General features: G+C 31.3%; 1 protein-coding gene across 4 annotated transcripts in view; it reads left to right on the top strand.

The window, feature by feature from the left end:
- The window catches only part of LOC143252418 (stearoyl-CoA desaturase 5-like), a 32,361-nt gene that overhangs the window by 6,866 nt on the left and 10,133 nt on the right, over positions 1-15,362 (top strand). Inside the window, exons 3-5 of one of the 4 annotated variants that reach the window (XM_076504497.1) lie at positions 6,714-6,795; positions 10,343-10,493; positions 14,208-14,359. The gene's annotated coding sequence lies outside the window, so the exon portion shown is untranslated. Of the gene's footprint in view, positions 1-6,713; positions 6,796-9,503; positions 9,930-10,342; positions 10,494-14,207; positions 14,360-15,362 lie in introns of those variants that run through there. The other 3 variants (XM_076504496.1, XM_076504498.1, XM_076504499.1) reach the window with 3 other exon arrangements.

Below are 15,362 nucleotides of genomic sequence, written 5' to 3'. Positions count from 1 at the left end.
TATGATATTTATAGCCTTTGTTCGACAAATTTGCGAGAAAAATTCCGAAGAGAGAAACAGACAAACGCAAGCACATAATCTATATAGATACAGTATACCACAGTTTTCATTAAACTATGATAATTTGTTAGTGTTAACATTGAGACATTTTTCAGGTGCTTCTGAAAGACGAAATACTAGTTTATTTGGAGCTTTTTAAAGGGCATAGTTTTGTCTGGTGTTTCTCATAAGTATAGTGCAAGAAATATTTTTAGTTTTAAGTTAAAATATTGATAACTAAATAAAACGTCAGAAGTATACAAACTTTACGAATATCATAACAAATATGTGGATTAATGCGGCCAATGTTTTATTTGGCTATAATATTTTAGGTCATGTAATTTGACAAGCAAATAGTTTTACTGAATATATTCTTAATGTCGATTTATTACAAGGTGAAGTTTTAAACATGAATATGCAGGATTAACTTGTTATAAAACAAGGTGGAAAGTACAATTATTGCAAGCAAACCTTGTAATTCCAACTGCACCTTTTACACAATTTGTAAATGGAAGAAATTCCTCAAGAAAAAATAATGGAAGCATTGTCAGAGGATACTGGTCAAAGGTGAGGCTAGTAACGTCTACTTTAATTAGGGACAGAGTAGTAGCATCCCTCATTCCTTGTCCCTATTTGCAAAAACCAGATAATGGGATAGGTAATGAGGTTGGCCCCAAGTGTTTAACATGTGTGTCACGGTTGACCAGCAGAAGCAACAGAGAACGCGGAAATAAAAAATAAACAAACTAAGAAATCAAAACGTTTTCGACTTCTTTAAGCCTAGTTCATGGTCATAACCAAGTGTTATGACTCCTCTCTCTACCTTCACGCTCAACTGCGACCAGTTACAAACTTTGTCATCCTTTGAACTTGAATCTAGACATTAATTAGTAATGGTCAGCATTCAGCCACAGTCAGTCTATTTTTCTTCAACTAGCTAACGTTCCAGAGAATCCATTTGAGAATATTTCCTTTCCTACTGACGCTTGAGCTAATCAGATTTATCATCCTACAAAACCACCAAACATCCAGGCCTGGTCCTACCTCAAGGATGTAGATGTGTTGCCAGTCGATGCATCTACTTCTGCGTTAGACTAGTTTTGCATTACCACATTCAGCAGTGAAGGATCCATAAACTGAGAAGAGCAGCATTACTGTATTGTTTGACAGGTTGATTAGGTAGAGTATTGGTATTGCTGAAACTAAGCTGAATGAACGGCAACTGCCTGTTGTATAAACACGAGCGTTGAGGACTTGAAGACAAAAGGCGGAAGACATTCAAAACGTCGTGCTCCTTGAATTTCTTGAAAAATGTATAATATATTTAACATTATACAACTAACGTGTAGAACAGTATACTCTTTTCAATTTTATTCTTCTAGTTATTCTCTTATTTAGTTCTTCTAACTTAGAAGATAAAACATGAAGGTTAAAACTTAAATCTGATTTATTTTCCAATTAATTCAAGTTTGTTTTCGTAGTCAATTTTATTTAGTGTTGATTGTTTTTTTTAATTTTGCACAAAGCTATTCGAGGGCTATCTGCGCTAGCCGTCCCTAATTTAGCAGTGTAAGACTAGAGGGAAGGCAGCTAGTAATCACCACCCACTGCCAAATCTTGGACCACTCTTTTACCAACGAATAGTGGAATTGACCTTCACGTTATAACGCCCCCACGGCTGAAGGGGCGAACATGTTTGGTACCACCGGGATTCGAACCCACGACCCTCAGATTAAGAGTCGAACACCTTAACCCACCTGGCCATGCCGGGCCATTTTGTGTTGAAACATTTTGTTTTGCTGTTTTTGTGATAGATGAATTTAATTTATTTTGACGTGATGAATTTAATTTATTTTGACGTGATGAATTTAATTTATTTTGATCTAATGAATTTTGTTTTCATCTTATAAATTTTTTTATATCTGTTTGGAATTAGACCTTATCACGAGTTGGAATTGATCTTAGTAAGTAGCTTTGAGATTTCTTTTCCTTCCGTGATTTTACTTTTTATTTAAGTGAATGTGTATTGAAGCAATAAATTGTCTTTGTCGAAGGGTATATTATGTATTTATGTGTGTTAGAAGACTTATTGTGTATTTATGTGTTAAAGGGTGAATTATGAATTTGTTTATTAAAGGGTGTATTACGTATCAATTTTGAAGTATGTATTATATATTTATAAGTATTAAGGGTGTATTAATAATGTGATGGTTAACCTAAATATTTGTAAGTAAAGAGCAACTAAAGGTAGTAGATAAACACATGTAATCTAAAATAAAGGGGCCTGGCATGGCCTAGCGTGTTAAGGCGTGCGCTTCGTAATCTGAGGGTCGCGGGTTCGCGCCCGAGTCGCGCCAAACATGCTCGCCCTCCCAGCCGTGGGGGCGTTATAATGTGACGGTCAATCCCACTTTTCGTTGGTAAAAGAGCAGCCCAAGAGTTGGCGGTGGGTGGTGATGACTAGCTGCCTACCCTCTAGTCTTACACTGCTAAATTACGGACGGCTAACACAGATAGCCCTCGAGTAGCTTTGTGCGAAGTTCCAAAACAAACAAACTAAAATGAAGTTTACATCTGCTATCATGTTATAACACCAAATGTATATAGAAACAAGTTTGTAATTTTAATGAGTTCTGTTAGATTCATCAAAACTTGTATCAATATGGTGTTGTTCAGTAAAAGTGGATTCAACTTTAGTTAGGTAACCCAATAGTTGGCGGTAAATCGTGTTAACTGCTTCCTCTGTACACTTTTCTTGTAGCTTTGCACGAAAATAAAGAAACAAATAGGCAACGGTCTATCGCGATAGAGAGAAAGCTGTGGGAAAATAAGCACAACCTAGTAAAAAAGATTTATTTTTTATGCAAGCTAGAATTTACAATGGCTTTTCTTTTTGTTTCTACATAAATAACTTTTCTTACCACCTTAGTCTCAGGTTACTTTGTTAATAGGCCTAGCCTGATCCACAATACTAAGATTGTTGGCCTTACGTCGCTTCGTTAATAGATCTAGTTTGGTTCCACAATACCAAGATTGTTGAAAGTTGATTTAAATACATAATTTTTTTTTTACTGTTAAAACCTTATTACTTGAAAATATTTGGAATTTCGTATCTGTTTAAAAAAAATATTTTTCTCACTGTAAAAGTTGTAAACTTATATTAAAATAATAACCATTGCTTTCAGTTTTTCAACTTTTTCCAGTGTCATTACTTCGCATACGCTTTAGGAAGTCAGTTAAATTATTTGTTCCTTGTTTCCTGAACGACTCTATAGTTATTTGTAGATCTGTCTTCGTCATAATTCTCAGAAAACCAGCAGATTTTACTTGAAAATACCACAAAAATATAGCTTACAACAATATCAAAGAAACATTTACTACATATAAAAGTTTCATTCAAATGTGTTATTTTGAATTATATAAATAAGCGATTTCTTTTAAGTGTTTCATTTAATAGTTTTCTTTTAAGAAATAGCTTGCTTTTTCATGTTTTCCATTTTCATGATTCACAAGATATTCATATAAGTATTCTATTGTTTTATTTTTGATTCATTTATTTATTTTTATTATTTCACTCTTTCTTTCTTTGTTAGGCATCTGCTTGGATGTCACTGCTGTCATTAAAATTCGAAGTTAACATATTTGTTATACGACCCTATTCTAACAATGTTTTTTCTCTTAGTTTAACGAAAGACATTTACACATTTTCCAGACTTTCTTGCCCCTTTAAATACTATTTTATTGAGCCTTACATGAGTGAAAACAGCGAAATTTTTATCTAAAGCGGATAGAACAGCACGAGGTTTAAACTATAACATAGAACCTAGTGTTAAATCGCAGTCTCTTTTTGACTTATTTGTTCTTCATAAAAAAATTATGTTTATATTTTTAGTGAAATATGGCAGTAAGCAGGTGTAACAATACACGTAAGGTCTATTAGTTTTGTAAAGTTTCCCACTTTCTGGCATTTAAACTAACTTTAAACTGTAATTTTTCATAGCACGTCAAACAATATTTTTGCCTTTCATCGTCTAGTGCGCCCGATTGGTTCTGTTTAGAAACGTATACCTGATTAGTCGGACAAAACACAGATGTGAAATGTAATTTCTCACTTCACTGTTTCCTAGACGCTTGTGTTTTGTTTTGAATTTCGCACAAAGCTACTCAAGGACTATCTGCGCTAGCCGTCCCTAATTTAGCAGTGTAAGACTAGATGGAAGGAAGCTAGTCATCACCACCCACCACCAACTCTTAAGATACTCTTTTACCAACGAATAGTGGGATTGACCCTCACATTAAAATACCCCCAAGGCTGAAAGGGCGAGCATGTGTGGTGCGACCCTCGAATTACCTAGACGCAATGAAGAAATTAAGAAGAATGTGGGGAAAAACTGTAGTAAATTTGGTTTTTACTAATTGCGTTTCTGAAATCTGTGCCACTTAAGTTTTATGTTCTTCTCTTATATTTAAATAAAATAAACAGCGATTCCAAACATGTCAGTAACAGCCAGTATAGTAAAGTAAATCTGTTTTAAAATTATACGAAGCAGTTCTCGAGATTTGTGTTCATGCCACGAAACATTTAATTAGGCATTTGTGTTCAAAACATTTTCAGTATTTATTATATATAGTATGTATTTTTCATACAAGTTTGAGAAATATTTTTCCGCTTAAAAATAAACCTCTAACTTGTTAGTAAAACTATGAACTGTATTTGGCAACTGTCTTTCCAGACTGATGTTTAACTATTATAATGTCATAAAGAGACGCCAAGATAGTGTATGTTACAAGGAACAAAAATTACATGAACATTCACTGGTTTTGATATGTCAAAGTAAAATATATTTCGTCAAATGCTAATTTTAAGAAATAATAACTCATCTTTCCCATTGCTAAGTTTTATACATCAGCCACTTGTTAAACGGATCCCGGTGATGAAGGACTACACATATTACCTGAATATATAACTTTCCTGCTCTGGTGACTCTCAGCTAACCTTAAACATTAAGATCCCAGTTTGATCCCCATCAAACCTCACTTAGTGAAAATGAGCAGCCTTGCTTTGAACGAAACAGTTATTTTTTATTAAAATCTCCATTAGCCTTAATTACATTAAAAGTAAAGATATGAACAAGATTATATATACTGTGACAATAAGATGTATGTAACCATTACAAATCCAGTGGTGGTTACTATTATGTTATTCATAACATTTCACTACATACCTAGTTACTATAATGTTATCTATAACATTCCACTACATACCTAATTACTATCATGTTATTTATAACGTACGACTACATACCTAGTTACTATCGCGTTATCTATAACATTCCACTGCATATCTACTTAGTACCATGTTATCTATAACGTACCTTGTCACTATCATGTTATGTCTAACATATTACATCTGTTTTATGTAACAGGTTTTGTTTAAAGGAAGAGACAATGTTGTTAAGTGTTATCAGTGTTGTTAAGTATTATTAGTATTGTTAAGTGTTATGAGTGTTGTTAAATGTCCTTAAGTGTTATCAGCGTTGTTAATGTTAAGTGATCTTAAGTGTTGTTCATGTTGTTAAGTGATCTTAAGTGTTGTTCATGTTGTTAAGTGATCTTAACTGTTGTTAATGTTGTTAAGTGATCTTAACTGTTGTTAATGTTGTTAAGTGAACTTAACTGTTGTTAATGTTGTTAAGTGATCTTAAGTGTTGTTAATGTTGTTAAGTGATCTTAAGTGTTGTTCTTGTTGTTAAGTGATCTTAAGTGTTGTTCATGTTGTTAAGTGATCTTAACTGTTGTTAATGTTGTTAAGTGATCTTAACTGTTGTTAATGTTGTTGAGTGATCTTAAGTGTTATCAGTGTTGTTAGGTGTTTTCATTGTTATTAATTGTTGTCATTTTTATAAAATGATATCAGTGTTTTCAACATTTTTTTTCTTGTTTCCTCGTAAGGATCTTTCGTGCACCTTGGTCAGTTCAGTTTAAAGATTTAAAAGTTATTGTACTGCTTGTCTTAGATAAAAACAAGGATTAGTGGTTTTTCCATCACTTCTGTTTAGACCTTTTCCTCAAAGTTATAAAATATGTAACCGCACATACTGTCCTTAATATTCAACACGCCCCGCCAACTCTTGTCTCACCATTTCTGGTCATGTTATGTAGCGTGCAGGCGCTACCCGAATTTACGTAATGCGGTTTTGTGACAATGTGACATGAATCCTGAATTCGTAGATACATCATCCGGGCAAATTAATCACGGAGACACTCCTGGTCCTACACTGGCACTGTTATATTCAATAATTTTTTCATGATGTGAGATATAGCAGAATTACTTATTATAATTTTTTTTTTCGTTTTTAATACCTGAAGTATTTTAAGATGAAACAAAATATTCAATGTTCCTTGACTTGGATACATCATTATTTTTATGAGCTGCTGTTCGCACGTCTTTTATGTTTACTGTGTCATAATTGACGAAATTTATTGCCACATTACTAATCCTTGAGAGGTTTATCAAAGTGTTTCATTGATGACGTAAGCCTGACCTTCATTGCATTTGCAAAACTATGTCAACCAATAAGGATGAAAATCGCAATGGCAAAATATGTTTAACGATTGAGGTTGTTGAGATGTTTGTGATATATATATATAGTTATACATACTACTATCTACAGGATCTAGATATCCATAGGGCCTGTCCTCATTTAAACAGAGCAGCTTTCAATCCGATTAGAGAGAAAGAAACAACCAACGAAGGTAAGAACAGTTCGCACATCCAGTTTGTGAAACTTTGTAGAGTTACATAGTTATATAGATTAGCTATATATATATACAGCTATAGATATTAGCTATATAGAGTTACATAGCTATATAGATTAGCTATATATATATACAGCTATAGATATTAGCTATATAGAGTTACATAGTTATATAGATTAGCTATATTGAGTTACATGGTTATAGAGATCAGTTATACAGATTTATATAGTTATATAAGTTATGTATATAGAATTACGTAGTTATATGCATTATCTATATAGAGTTACATAGCTATATAGATTATGTATATGGAATCACATTTATATAGATTAGCTATATAGAGTTACATAGTTATACAGATTATGTATATGGAATCACATAGTTATATAGATTATATAGAGAGTTACGTAGTTATATAGATTGGCCATATAGAGTTTCGTAGTTATATAGATTAACTATCTAGAGTTACATAAAATTAATATATAGTAATTATATTATTTTATAAATTACTTTTATCAAGTTATCTGGTTTTATAGGTTAGTTATATGGAGATACGTTGTTATATGGGGTCATTATATAGAAGGTAATAAGAATTAACTATTTTTACACTTACGTCAAGTCTACCTGAAAATTTGTCTTAAACGTTTTTCTCATCTTTCAGTCTTTTGAAATGTATAACCCCAAATACCCAGTCATGAAGCAGCAAAGTGACACATTGATATCTTTACCATGACATTTGAAACAGCAAGACCACAAAACGTTCTTTGAGCCATAACATGAAACACTTACGAGGATCCAAAATCTTCTCTGTAATAAGAGAAGACACGAACATCGACAATATTGATCCATACAACATGATTTGCTTCTCAGAAAAATCCACATGTAAAATGTTACTGTTACCATGACACTTATTGCATCCTAGTAATATTTAACACAGGTTCTCTGATTTCATAACACTGGTACCGCCAGAGGATCTAGGTAAATTTGACACTCAATACATAAATATACATATATATATAAACACTTCAGGTCATAACTATACTTGTAAGGACAGTAAAGAGCAGAATTTTTACCCCTGAAGACTAGTTCAACTACGCTCGCCTCCTAGCGGTGAAAGCCTAAATTGTAAATTTAATTGATTCAGGTTCATCAACCAAATAACGTAAACAAATTACTAAAACGAGACATTAACATGGAGTTTACATCTATCAATGTTAAGGTATCTTCAACACTCAGTTGTTACAAATATCAGTAATAGAGACATTAACAAAGAGTTTACTTTGATTATTGTTTAGGTATCCTCAATATCGACTTGTAAAAAAAAGCCAGTAATCAAGACATGAATAAATAGTTTACATCGATCAATGTCATAATATCCTCAACACGACTTCTAACAAAAGTCAGTAATCAATACATTGACATGGAGCTTACATTGATAAGTGTTAAGTTATTCTGAACACTGACTTATAACAATGGAGCAGTAATCAAGACATTAAAAAAGAGTTTATTTCGATAAATGTTAAGGTATCCTCAACACTGACTTGTAAGAAAAGTCAGTAATCAAGACATTAACATGGAATTTACATCGATCAATGTTAAGCTATATTAACCCTGACTTGTTACAAAAGTCAGTAATAAATATTAACACGAAGTTTAAATCGCTAAGTGTTAAGTTATCCTAAACACTGACTTATAACAACAGATCAGTAATCAAGACATTAACAAACAGTTTGCATCGATCAATGTTAAGGTATCATCAACACTGACTTGTAAGAAAGGTCTGTAATCAAGACATTAAAAAAGTTTACATCAATCAATGTTAAGATATCCTCAACATTGACTTGTAACAAAAGTCTGTAATTAAGACATGAACATGGAGTTTACCTCGATCAAAATCAAGGTATCCTCAACACTGACTTGTAATAAATTTCAGTAATCAAGATATTACTGTGGAGTTTACATAGATAAATGTTAAGGTATCCTCAACACTGACTTGTAACAAAAGTCAATAGTCAAGAGTTTACCATGGACTTTTCATCGATCAATTTTAAGGTTTCCTCAACACTGACTTGTATCAAAAGTCAGTAAACGAGACATCAAGAAAAATAGTTTGCTTTGATAAATATTAAAGTATCCTCAAAACTGTCTTCTAAAAAAAGTCAATAATCAAAACATTAAAATATTAAAAGTATTAAAAAATACTTCGATTAATGTTAAGCAATACTGAACAATGAGTTGTAACAAAATTCAGTAATCAAGAAATCAACAACGAGTTTACACCGATCAATGTTAAGGTGTCTCCAACACTGATTTGTAACAAAGTTCAGTAACCAAGAAATTAAAAAAAATCTTACCTTGATCACTGTTAAGGTATCTTCAACACTAACTTGTAACAAAAGTCAGTAATCAAGACACTGACATGGAGCTTACATCGATAAATATTAAGGTATCCTCAACACAGAGTTGTAACAAAAGACAGTAATCAGAACATTAACAAAGAGATCACATCGATCAATACTGAGGTATCCTCAACACGACTTGTAACAAAAGTCAGGAATCAAGAAACTGACATGGAGTTTAGATCGATAAATGTTAAGGGACCCTGAAAACTGTTTTGTAAAAAAAAAAAAAGTGAGTAATCAAGACGTGAATATGGACTTTACATTGATAAGTGTTAAAATATCCTGAACACTGACTTATAACAATAGTCCAGTAATCAAGATATTAAAAAAGAGTTTACTTAGATCAATGTTAAGGTTCCTCAACACTGACTTGTAACTACTGTCAGTAATCAAGATACTAACAAAGAGTTTATATCGATCAATGTTAAAATATCCTCACCACGACATGTAACAAAAGTCAGTAATCAAGACACTGACATGGAGTTTACATTGATCAATGTTAAGGTATCCTCAACGCTGAGTTGTATTAAAAATCCGTGTGTGTGTTTTCTTATAGCAAAGCCACATCGGGCTACCTGCTGACCCCACCGAGGGGAATCGAATCCCTGATTTTAGCGAAAGACATACCGCTGTACTAGCGGCGGGCTTTGAAAATCCGTAATAAAGACATTGAAAAAGAGTTTACTTCGATTAATGTTAAGGTACCCTCAACACTGCCTTGTAAGAAAAGTAAGTAATCAAGACAATTAGAAAGAGTTTACTTCGATCCTCAACACTGACTTGTAATAAAAGACATTAATCAAGACAATAACATGGAGTATACTTCGATCAAAGTTAAGGCATCCTCAATTCTGACTTTTAACAAAAATCAATAATCAAGAAATTAACAAATAGTTTACGTCGATTAATATTAAAGTATCCTCAAAACTGATTCGTTACAAAAGTCAGTAATCAACATATTAACAAAGTGTGTAACATCAATCATTGTTAACATATCCTAAACACTGACTTGTAACAATAGTCAGTAGTGAAGACATTAACAAAGAGTTTACATCGATCAATTTAAGGAAACCTCAACACTGACTTGTAACTAAAGTCAGTAATCAAACATTAACAACAAGTTTACTTCAATCAATGTTAAGGTATCCTCAACACTGGCTTGTAAGAAAACACAGCATTCAAGATATTAAAAAGAGTGTGCATCGGCCAATGTTAAGATATCCTCAACACTGACTTGTAACAAGAGCCATTAACGAAGATATTAACAAAGGTTTTGCATTGATCAATGTTAAGGTAAGCTACTTCGTAATATTGTATAGTGATATATCATAATAGTTTATAGCGATACATCCAGATAGTTAACAGTAATACATCAATAATGTATAGTGATAAATCATAACAGTTTATAGTGATATATCGTAATAAGTTATAGTAATACATTCTACTAGTTTATAGTGATAAATCCTAATAGTTTATAGTGATACATAGAAATAGTTTGTAATGATATATCCTAATAGTTTATAGTGATACATCATAATAATTTAGAGTGATACTTCGGAAAAGTTTTTAGCGATATATCAATAATTTATAGTGATACATCACAAATATTTATAGTGATACATCACAAATATTTATAGTGATACATCGTAATAATTTGTAATGATACATCTTAATAATTTTTAGTGATACATCGTAATACTTTATAATGATATATCCTAATAGTTTATAGTGATACATCTTAACAGTTTATAGTGACACATCAATAATAGATAGTGACACATCAATAATAGATAGTGATACAGCATAATAGTTTATAGTGATACAGCATAATAGTTTATAGTGATACATCATAATAATCTTAAGTGATACATTGTAACAGTTTATAGTGATACATCCTAATAATGTAGAGTGATACTTCGGAAAAGTTTTTAACGATATATCAATAATTTATAGTGATACATCGTAATAATTTGTAATGATACATCGTAATAATTTGTAATGATACATCGTAATAATTTGTAGTGATAGATCGTAATAGTTTATAGCGATAGATCGTGATGGTTGATAGTGACATATCGTAAGTTTCGAGTGATACATCATAATAGTTCATAGTGATATATCGTAATAGTTTGTATTGATACAGCCAAATAGTTGATAGTAATGCGTCAATAACTTATAGTCATACATCCTAATAGTTTATATTGATACATCACAATAGTTGATAGTGATATACGTTATAGTTTATAGTGATAAATCAATAATTTATAGTGATACATTTTTATTGTTTATAGTGATACATCATAATTGTTTATAGTGTTATATCATAAGAATTTATAGTGATGTCATAGTAATTTATAGTGCTACATCATAATTGCTTTTAATGAGCCATCCTAATAGTTTATAGTGATAGATCTTAATATATTATAGCGATAGATCATAATAGTTTCGAGTGATACATCAATAACTGTTATTAATACATCCTAATAGTTTATAGTGATACATCGTAATAGTTTGTAGTGATACATCATAATAGTTTATACTGATACACCATAATAGTTTATAGTGATACATCGTAATAGTTTGTAGTGATACATCGTATTAGTTCATAGTGATACATCGAAATAGTTTATACTGATGCATGGTAATAGTTTACAGTGATACATCCATAATTCATAGTAATACATATTAATAATTTATAGTGATACATCCTAACAGTTTATAGTGATACATCGTAATAGTTTATTATGAACCATCGTAATAGTTTCTACTGCCACATAATTATAATTTGTACTGATACATCGTAATAATTTATAGCGATTCATCGTAATGATTTATAGTGGTACATGCTAATAGTTTATAGTGATACGTGGTAATAGATCGTAGTGATACATCATAATAGTTTGTGGTGATACATTGTAACAGTTTTTAGTGATACATCGTAATAGTTTCTAGTGATACATCTTTATAGTTTGTAGTGATACACCATAATAATTTATAGTGATACATCGGTATAGTTTGTAGTGATACGTGGTAATAGTTTCTAGTGATACATCTTTATAGTTTGTAGTGATACACCATAATAATTTATAGTGATACATCGGTATAGTTTGTAGTGATACATGGTAATAGTTTTTAGTGATACATCGTAATAGTTTATAGTGATTCATCGTAATACTTTATAGTGATACATCAATAATGTATAGTGATACACCATAATAGTTTATAGTGATACATCGTATTAGTTCATAATGATATATCGTAATAGTTTATACTAATACATGGTAATATTTTATAGTGATACATCGCTATATTTTATAGTGTTAAATCGTAATAGTTGCAGTGATACATCCATAATGTATAGTAATACATATTAATAATTTATAGTGATACATCCTAAAAGTTCATAATGATACATCGTATCAATTGACAGTGATACATCGTAATAGTTTTTACTGATATATCGTAATAGTTTCTAGTCATACATCGTAATAGTTTATACTGACACAAGGTAATAGTTTATAGTGATACACCCTTATAGTTCATAGTGATACATCGTTATAATTTATAGTGATACATCGAAATAGTTTTTAGTGATACATCGTAATAGTTGGTAGTGATACATCATTGTAGTTTGTAGTGATTCATCATAATAATTTATAGTGATACCTCATAATAGTTTAGAGTGATTCATGGTAATAGTTTATAATGATAATTCGTAATAGTTTATAGCGATTCATCATAATAGTTTATAGTGATACATCGTAATAGTTTATAGTAATACATCAATAATTTTTAGTGATACATCCTAATAGCTTATAGTGATATATCGTAATAATTGATAGTGATACATTCTAATATTTTATATTGACACATTAATAAGTTATAGTGATACACGCTAATAGTTTATAGTGATACATTGTAATAATTTATACTGATACATCCAAATGTTTTATAGTGATACATTCAAATAGTTTATAGTGATACGTCAATAATTTATAGTTTATAGTGATACGTCAATAATTTATAGTTTATAGTGATACGTCAATAATTTATAGTTTATAGTGATACATGGTTATAGTTTGTAGTAATACTTTTGAATAGTTCATAGTGACACATCCTAATAGTTTATAGTGATATTTCGTAATTATATATTATGATACATCGCAATAGTTTATCGTGCTAAATCGTAATATTTGATTGATTGTTTTCTTGTTTTGATTTGATAACAAGGATCGAACTTTCTATATAATTTAAGTTTTGAGCCAGCTGGTATTATGATGAGGAGAATGTTATTGTGCCGGAACAATGTTTTGACAACTTGATCTTATTATTAGTTATATTGAAATATATCAGTATTTGTCAGAAATGACAATATAAAATAAACAAATATCACACTTGTTGGTGTTGACTTGATAGCTTACAATGAGTTATTGACGTTTTAATTCAATTTTTAAAAACAATGTGGCCTGGCATTGCCAGTTGGTTTAAGGCGTTTGAATCGTAATCTGAGGTCGCGGGTTCAAACCCTGGTCGCACCAAACATGCTCGCTCTTTCAGCCGTGGGGGCGTTATAATGTTACGGTAAATCCCAGTATTCGTTGGTGAGAGAGAAGTCCAAGAGGTGGCTGTGGGTGGTGGTGATTAGCTGCCTTCCCTCTAGTCTTACTCTGCTAAGTTAGGGACTGCTAGCCCAGATAGCGCTAGAGTAGCTTTGCGCGAATTTCAAAAAACAAATAAACAGTGTTTATTTATGGAACGATGAAAATGATGTAGAACAGTGAGTTCGTAACAGTTTCAGGATTAGAAACAATTAATTTCAGGTTTATAAACTCTGCTAAATCACTGTTCACTCTTTAAACATAATTTTGGATTTATCAAATCATTTTATTGGCTCTGATAATTGGAAATAATTAATCACATGAAATAACTTCATGTTTTGGTGTTTATTTATTATATTGTGAAACGTTACAATAAGTTTGTTGTACGTTGATTTCTTTTACTTCTTAGAGGCTATTAACTACACCCAGGAAGTTAATAATTTATATATACAGAACTTCCACGCATGCTCCGAGATACAGTATAGAAAATATACTGAATGCAGAACTGACAACGACATCACATTTAATGAAAAGTGGATTAAACTGTGCATATATTATAAGGTATTTATTGTGTTTAAAAAAAAATAATGCATTAGTAGTACCACTTTGTTCTCAGAAAATGATAATAAAGAGAAATCCATTTCGGTAGCACAAAAAAAAACAGTCAGTTACTTTCTCTTCAATCTAGAAAATTATGTCCACTCTTTCTATCTATAAGGAACTACCATATGCTTCCACTCTTTCTATCTATAAGGAACTACCATATGTTTCCACTCTTTCTATCTATAAGGAACTACCATATGTTTCCACTCTTTTTATCTATAAGGAACTACCATATGTTTCCACTCTTTTTATCTATAAGGAACTACCATATGTTTCCACTCTTTTTATTTATAAGGAACTACCATATGTTTCCATTCTTTTTATCTTTAAAAAACTACCATATGTTTTCACTCTTTTTATCTATAAGGAACTACCATATGTTTCCATTATTTTTATCTATAAGGAACTACCATATCTTTCCACTCTTTTTATCTATAAGGAACTACCATATGTTTCTTTAAGTTTATTTAACGTACTTACTCCGAAATGGTAGTACCCTATTTTTATTTACTTTGGAGAGCAGTCACCTTCCCTCAACTGTCAGCAGGCAGTGAAGGATGATATAGATGTGGGACGTTGTGGGCTTGAGTACCCACATATTGCCCTACTAATTACTATTATTGATTTTTTTTTTAAATTTCTATTGCTATTTCTTTATTTCCTTCCTTTATATGAGACTGGCGAACGAAGGTTAAGGTTTATAGACGATGTATACCTATCGCAATATGTGTCCAACATGCAGACACCTGCAAAACAAGGGTATATTTTATATCCCACATTACAGATTGTACCTTGGGATCCTTTCAATTAGTGTATCGGTATCGTGTTTTTTTTTAATTGATATTTGTTTCGGTTTCTTTTTGTTTATAAAAGAAGTTTATAAGTTGAATTATTACCTTAAATCTGGTTTTCCTAGTTATACAATTAAACCTAGGTTTGTTTGTTTTTTTGGTTTTACCAG

This window comes from Tachypleus tridentatus, chromosome 6 (genome assembly GCF_004210375.1).
Source record: "Tachypleus tridentatus isolate NWPU-2018 chromosome 6, ASM421037v1, whole genome shotgun sequence".
Lineage (NCBI taxonomy): Eukaryota > Metazoa > Arthropoda > Merostomata > Xiphosura > Limulidae > Tachypleus > Tachypleus tridentatus.
This window is presented reverse-complemented; position numbering and strand designations above follow the sequence as displayed.